We start from the raw sequence: 8,737 nt of genomic DNA on the forward strand, positions 1-8,737 counted from the left end.
ATATAGATATTCCGGCTCCTTCCGGATCCGCATTCCGGACCGTATTTTCCTTCAAAATGAAGACTAGAAGCAAACGGTGGTGTACTTCTATTACGCCCTAGACATGTTAGTAATTGACTCAAAATATATTATTTTACTAAGAGGCAAAATATACACAACCAAAAATTAAGTCTTTATGCCAAAATTTTGTATATACATGTCTATATCAAAAAGGGTCCTTACAGTATGTATGTCATATGTATGTATGTACATACATGCATGTATGCATGCATGTATGTATGTATATATGTATGTATGTATGTATGTATGTATGTAAGCAATCCCGGCGAACGGAAACGGGGATGGACAAAAAACGGCAATTAAAAAACTTTTTTAATAATAACTATTTTCAAGCTACTTGGTACATGGTACTTGGTGCACTGTACTTGGTACATGGTAATTGGTACATGGTACTTTGTACTACATGGTACTTGGTACATGATAATTGGTACATGGTCCATATAGTAATTGGTACATGATAATTGGTACATGGTCCATATAGTAATTGGTACATGGTAATTGGTACATGGTCCATATAGTAATTGGTACATGGTACATGATAATTGGTACATGGTCCATAGTAATTGGTACATGGTCCATAGTAATTGGTACATGGTACATGATAATTGGTACATAGTCCATAGTAATTGGTACATGGTACTTGATAATTGGTACATGGTCCATAGTAATTGGTACATGGTACTTGATACTTGGTACATGGTACTTGGTACTAGATTTGGTGCTTGGTACTTGATTTAGTATCAGGCTCCATAATGAAACTTCGAACTCACAATTAGACTTGGTACTTAAGTTGGGTATCATGTTGAAACCTCGTACTTGCAAATGGTTACATGGTACAGGTACGTGTGGTACATAAATTGGTACTTTGAAATCACGTGCTTTGAAACTTCATGGTTTGGATCAATCCTCTCATATACAAAACAGATCACTAAGTATCACTATGTGAGCCATCACTACATGAGTCGCTACTATCAGACTCGGAATCATCATCAACATCAGCACTGCCACCACCCGTGCCCCCAACCACAACACCACCATCACCACCGCCACCACCCGTGTCACCGCCGCCACCACCCGTGTCCCCACTCGGGATCACGCCGCCGCCGCCGCCCGCCTCAGACTCTCGTCGTTGCCCCTCGGCCTCCTGTCGAGCCACCTCTGTCATGTCCTCCTTGCCATGTTGCTCCTACATTACTTAGTGAAATCAAATAAGAATATATTACAGTTAATATGAAAATAAACCACAAAAAAAATCAGTGATACCCACAAGTGGATCAGGCGTGTCCGAAAGTGTTGCCTGCAAAGTGCGGTACCCGTAGTATGTAGCGTACTCCATCTCCTGTGCCGTAGGTGCACGACCATAGTCTTTGGTCTGCATCAAGACAGAACCAAAGACTTATTGATTTCTTCATTCAATAATAGTATCTTTGAAAGTTAAAATTAGAATGATTTATAGTCACAAATTAAAATTAGAATGATTTATAGTCACAAATGTGGCCACAAATCCATCTCGACCCATCCGGCCTAGTCTAGATGTGTGACCAACTTGCAGTCTCTTTCGTGCTACCGTCTATGTAAATTTCATTAAACAAAATGACATAGATTAGAGAATACTTAGAATCAATCTATCAAAGTTCAAATTAATTCTAATATACATCATCAAAGGCACGCACCTTCTGCTGAGGAAAAGTGATTCGTAGGCGTCTCTCCTTGCGGAAGTATTGCCATGTCTCCATGCACATATCAGCCCTCCTCTTGTTTGTCTCCACCATACAGTAGCGTCTGTTTATTTTTCATATTGCATACCATAGAACTTGTTAGATTTCAATGTTTTCTTTCATGCATTGCTTTTTTCTTCTCGATCATTTGATTAATGATTCGTGTTTTTATGGTACTTGAAAACCAGATTCGAACCAATCAGAGGGTACACCACCACCTCCTACTCGTGGTGATTGGGGTGCACAGAGTTCCAATACTGCACATGAACTCGTTTATGATGATTTCTACTACGACGAGTCTATTATATGTTGGTGCGCTCGTTGTCGTGGCACAGATCGGAGGCCACGACGGGAGTGCTTTTCACATGAGATGACTCATGGTACTTTTGAGCGAGCACCGCCACCTGAGGAGCGACATCGACCTATGGTATGTGACTGTTCTCCCTTAGTTTTATTATTGGTTATTTTATAAATCAAAGGCTCATATATAATGTAACCATATCATATATGTAGGTATATTCACTTGATGAGACGAGGATGACTTCACTATCAGTGGTGCACATGTCCCTCGCACACGGCACGGACAGGTCACTTGTCAGCTGCAGCTCGAGGTTTCTCGACATCCTCTACCTCCTGCTTTGGAGGCCGAGACGGGTGGAGATCATCCGTTGCCTACCCGTTTGCCGTATGATTGCAGACGATACGGAGGATGGCAGAGAGGATCACTTCCTTTAGATGGAGTGGTTTTCAGCTTCTGGGGCAGTCGCTACATGATTGCTCCATCTATCATTAGTGGAGCAGGACGAGGCCTCTTTATTGCACAGGATTTACATGTGCCCCCTCGTTCAGAGGTCACCCTTATGTCTTGGACCTATATATAGATGGGGTCCATGGCATCAGCTTACTCGCTACATTCAGAGCATGAGTACTTATGGATTATGTCTCAATGCAGCCTCTCTTTCTGATAGAGGGATCACACATGCAGAAGGACAAAGACTCTATGTTGATGGAAGACCTTACTCTCAAGGAAACATAGCAGGTTTAATCAATAGTAGTCGAGGGATGAGTTCAAGAACCAATTGCACGTTTGTGGAGTGTGAGAATAGTCATGAACCAGAACATATGAGCAGGGATGTAGAAAGATACAGCGTAGACCTCCACGAGCATCCTTACTAGATGAGGATTGAGAGCTTCATTGTATACATTTCCTAATGTTATTGGACCTCTTGTACCCTAATTCTATAGTTTAATTTGCACCACGTTCTCTACTGTCTCTATTTTAATTTGATAATCATTTTTTATTGTCTGTAACTGTTTTGTATCTATCTTTTCTTTTATATAGAGGCATGCTATTGATATTGCCTTCAAATATGTAGATTCCGGATTGTGACATCGACAATATCACAAATCAACGTTCACATGACGCATCTCACATGTCAATAGAGTGGATGAGGATCCTACGTAGGAGTGATCCTAATGCATATGCAAGACTAAAAAAACAATATTCTCAGGACTTCAATAATGTGCGGGACCATATCTTTGATGACGACGATGGCATGTCTGATTTTATTGAGGATTGGTATCAAAATAATAGTGCGAGCGATATTCCTAATAACAACGAGAAGTATCTTCGAGAAGAAGCTCTAAAGCGTATCTACGCAGGAAGCCAACTGACACGACTCAGTGCAAGCTTACTTATTCTGAATCTTCAAAACCGTTTTGGATGGAGTAATATATCCATTTCAGCACTTTTGAAGTATGTAACAATCTAACATTTTTTTTAATCTAAATATTTTAGGAGTAATCACAATATGTTTTGTTCTTATTGATCATATTTTTAATGGACTTTGCAGGCTACTCTCTCTCAGAAGTTCTTGCCCCGACAAGCAATTCCCTTCCTACATCACATGATGAGGTGAAGAAGATGATAAGTAGTCTTGGACTTGACTATTCTTCTATACATGCATGTCCCAACGATTGTATTTTATATAGAGGTCAATTCGAGGACGGTGTGACATGTCCAAAATGTCAAACTCCTCGTTATAAAGAGGAGAAAGGTAAGGTCCCTTGAAAGGTATTGAGACATTTTCCCCTGGCTCTACGTATAAAACATATGTTCCAAAGTCCCGAATTAGCTAAGCTTATGACATGGGGAGCGGAGCACAAGAGCAAAGATGGAGTAATGCGAATTCCATCAGATTGTCCTGCGTTTGAGCATATTGATCTGCGATGGCCAGATTTTGCAAAAGAACCACGCCATTTAAAGATGGGTGTAGCATTGGATGGCATGAATCCATTTTCAATGAGATCAAGTAAATGGTCTACATGGCCAGTGGTAGTTATTAACTATAATCTACCCCCGTATCTCAGCATTAAGAAAGAGCATTTAATGCTCTCACTCTTAATTCTGGGAAAATGACAAGTTAAAGATCTGAATGTTTATTTGGCCCCTCTCATCGTCGATGATCTTCAAGATTTGTGTGGAGAGGGATTGATGTCATGGATATGTCCAGAAGCATCGGTCAAAGACAATTCATTGTTCGTGGAATTTTAGCATGGACTATCCACGACTTTCCAGGATATGGTTTTTGCTCAGGTAAATGGTTTAAATATATATATTCTTTCATAAGTTTGTACGATGTTCATTACGCTAATCATCTTTGTTATGTTTTCCATGCAGGGATATGTACCAAGGGTTATAAAGCTTGTCCAATTTGTGGTGATTGGTTGAGATCGACTTATAGCAAAAACCTCAACAAAAATATATATCTTCGACATAGACGATTTTTATCTGAGGATAATTATCTACGAGACAGAAGGCAAGCCATACATTTTAATGGAAAGGTAGAAGAAGGGAGATGTCCAATACCAATGACACCAAAGGATTGGTATCTAAAGTGGACTGTTGGACCCGCTATCAATCCGGAGTCGGAGATCATAAGCGGCGATGATGATGACGCTGTAAAGCAGCGAGTGAGAGGAAAACGTACTGTAGCTCAAAGTCCTTCGATATGGTATACTTTGGAATATTGGAAGGATTTGAGGATATGTCATCTTCTTGATCCCATGCACATATTCAAGAACGTTGGTCAAACCTTATGGCAACACCTCGTTGGCTTGAAAGACACAGCGGCTGCAAGAAACGACTTAAAGGATCAAAACTCAAAGCCTAATCTATGGCCACTTTATGATGGAACTCGACGTGAGACAACCTACGAGCCTGCCCCATGGGTGCTCAAGATAGAAGAGCTGGAGACTATCAACAGGAAGATTCAGTTGATTCGTACGCCTACAGGATATGGAGCATCTTGTCGAAACATGTTCACTCTAGATGACAAGAGCTTGTCTGGTTTAAAAACACACGATTGGCACAATTTTGTGAAGGTAAATCTATTAAGATCTTTGAAAGTATTTATTTTCTTGTATGTTTGTTGATCGGATTAATCATGTATGTAGCATGTTCTACCCCTTGTTATTGATGGATGTATTACAAGAGGAGTCCGAGATGCGATATATCGCCTTGGATCGCTTGCAAGGTATTTATCGCTCATTAATTTTTAGTATAAAATTTTATTTCATATCTGCTTTATTCAATAACATCTCTAATATCTTCTTTCTTTTACTGATAGATGGATTACATCTAAAGAGATTGCCAAAGGGTCAATTCCACAAAAGAAGCGTGAATGTATAGAGCTTCTTTGTTTAATGGAAAAGGAATTTCCAACCTCCTTTTTTGATATCCAGGTTCATCTTCTAATCCATCTAGTAGATGAGATAGAGCTCGCTGGTATTGTCAGCACTTGATGGATGTTTTGGGTCGAGAGGTTTATGGGAGTATTGAAAGGTTATGTACGTCAAAAAGCAAGACCAGAGGGTTCTATGGCGGAGGGATGGATGCTTGAAGAATGCATGTATTACGTTTGTGAATACCTTGAGAAAATCGATTCTGAAGCTCCACGCGTATGGACAAATGAGTCGTCTTCTACCATGTATGACGAGGTATTGTCTGGTAAGGGAGTCCCTTTTCGACTTAAGATCCAAGATAAATTGGATATTTCTACTTTCATTGTCTATAATAGCGAATGCATGCAACAATTCGTTGATGAGTATGAGGAGGAACTTGCAAGCAAACCAGTTGGTAGACGTAAAAAGAGGAGATCCAGACGTCAAACCAATGTAAATAACGATGGGGACGTACCTACTTTCATGGATTGGTTATACACCCGTATGCAACGTGCGGTTAGTGATCATGAGCCAATCTCTACGGAACAAAGAGAGTTTATGATCGGGTGTGAAAAATAGGTAACTTGTTTGGTTTTGAAAACTCTGAACTAAACAAATGAATCTCAAATTTTTTTAATAATTTATGTTTTGGTGTAGGCTCAAATGTATACCAACATGTGGGCTTATGGACAACATCTTCGGATAAAATCTATTGACGACTTACGTCTAACTCAGGATTCTTGCGTTGTTGCCTCTTTTAAGCAATTATCACGTGCAAGTTCAAGAGACACAAATCTTATCGACAGTGAACTTGGTTACGTGGGAACCATAGTCGGCATTTATGAAGTATCATATCGTATCTTCAAGCAGGTAAATGAGATCTCTCTTCATGCAACAATAACATGTAGATTTCTTAAAGCTAAACATAATTTTTAAGTTTTGATTCGTGTATTTTGACAGGTGGTTTTGAAGGTGGATTGGTTCCATGCCGGGTATAAAGGAAATAATGCCACAATGAAAAGAGAACCGTCCAGATTTTGGTCCGTCGACTCCTCGAAGTTATTGCGTGCAACAAAAGAGCCTTACATTCTGCCAACTCATGTTGAACAAGCATTCTTTTACAAGAATACAGATGCTCATCCATGGTGGCAAGTTGTGCATGTCCAACCTAGAGGTCGACACTTGTTTGATGGCGTTGACTCTGCTCTGAGACAACGGATCAGGATGATTTGATTACATCCTCGAATCTAGACACATCGACCTCAGAGAGGTGTAGAATTCTTCTATCCGTCGATCATGATGACATTGTAGGTGATGAGAATGACAAGGATCCAGACTTTGACACTACAGACACCGAAGAGGAGGAAACAATGGATGTCGAGCCTACAGAGGAAATGAACGTGAACAAAAATTTAACGATCGAGGAGTTCGAAGAAGTCAACAAGGATAATGAAGATGAAATTTTATTGACGGTTTATCTTAGAGATGATGATGAGGACCAGTAGTCTTATGTATCAACTCACGGATCAACCTATGTTCGGTAAGATTTAATCTCAAAATCATTCATTGTGAAGTCTTGTTTTTTTTTTATAAACTTACTAACAAGGGTGGGTGGTGGGGAGTCTCGTGGTGATAGCCTCATATGGCTAGTGTCGGGGTTCGATTCCCCTCAGACTTGGTTTTCTTACTCTAGTTGTGTACAGGCTTCTATCTCGCGTTTCAACCCCAGTATCAGCATCTCAACCTTCAGTACCCGCAATCAAGCAAGGTTCCCTGGATCGACTTGGCCTAGCAGTAGACCATCGAAGCCAGCAGTCTTCTAGCATTTCATGGCAGTAGTTCCAGCAGCACCCTCAGTGACTACCCGCAGTACCCTTAATCGCAACACACCCCATGCTGCCCATTGGTATCAGAGCTCTCTGGTAGTAACTTTTTGGTCTCATAGGTCATCTTGGCCTTTTGAAGACGTAAATATAGCATTTCATTTTGTTTCATTTCTCTCTCTCTACTTACCGTGCATTGTCGCGTCGATAACTCAGGAGTTTACACATTTGTTTCAGCAACCACTTTCAACTCCATCCTGCCCCAAACTCCGTCTCCAGTGTGTTGATGACATATTTCTTATCATCCTCGAGTTGATCGTTGCATTGCAAAATAAAGTCAGTTAGTAATTCAAATAAAAAACTGTAATTCATATTCTTTATGTTAAATAATACTTACTGCCATGGTATATGAACTCGCTGTAGATATGACATGCAAAGATCTCTCATCCGTCGTCTGAAGGCGATGCCGGCTCTGACCTAAAGGATACCCCCATCAGGTGTGATGTTGCATGTGACACCCAAAGTCTTCTGATGCCTACGCGCAATACAAACATACGATATATTGAGATGTAAGTTACTAAAAAATACTTGATATTTAATCCGTAATCACCCATAAAAGATATACCTGCGGGAGGAACGGCCACTACCCTGTGTGAATCAGGTGTCACCTGAGTACTAGGAGGTATATCAGGAGTAAGCCACTGACTCTCATGATGTGATGTAACTGGGATAGGAGTCTTAAGCAAACAAAGACATCAAAAGGATATATATATTAAGAATTCTATATGTAAAAAATGGATGACATTACTATTTTATCAATCAAGAAGCTTACCGATGCGCAGTAGTATGTGCATGCCAAGACATCTCCACTCCTGCATGTGGCTGGGAGGATGTACCCTCTCCAGGTCGTACGGGCATACTGAATCTCCCAAGAATCTCAATCGCGCCGTCTAAACCCGCATCATCCATCTCCACATAATCTGTCATGCCCTCTTATAGTGTATCTCCAGAAACTCCAGTGCCTCGTAGCAAAGACTTGATGATCGCCAACTTCACTTTACGGCCGTGGTCACTCATCGTATCTATATATTTAAAACAACTATATGTCAGACTAGAGATACATTGTTAAATACCTGGACTTTATGACACACACACACAAACAGAATCCTCGCTCCCTCGCTCAACACCAGATTGGCCCTGAAGTCCGGCGCCCCTTGCGGTATTTATTTCTTCATTAAGAGATTGAAAATAGAAAGCGGGAGTGCAATTGGGCACTCCATTTGAGTCCCAAACAGTGAATTTCAGCTTGCTGTATTTTCTGTACAGACCTATTTTCAGCTCTGTGTACAACCACCACACTGTCCTGGCAGACCCTAGCAAGGTCCCTCTGCAATCTGGCATCAACTGGGCCTT

General features: G+C 40.6%; 1 pseudogene; it reads right to left on the bottom strand.

Moving 5' to 3' along the window:
• Nucleotides 1-988: 988 nt before the first annotated feature.
• Nucleotides 989-8,401, bottom strand: LOC147642504 (uncharacterized; annotated as a pseudogene).
• Between the last annotated feature and the right edge of the window lie 336 nt (nt 8,402-8,737).

The sequence above is a fragment of the Cibotium barometz genome, chromosome 1, assembly GCF_041138505.1.
Source record: "Cibotium barometz isolate CiBa-2024 chromosome 1, ASM4113850v1, whole genome shotgun sequence".
Lineage (NCBI taxonomy): Eukaryota > Viridiplantae > Streptophyta > Polypodiopsida > Cyatheales > Cibotiaceae > Cibotium > Cibotium barometz.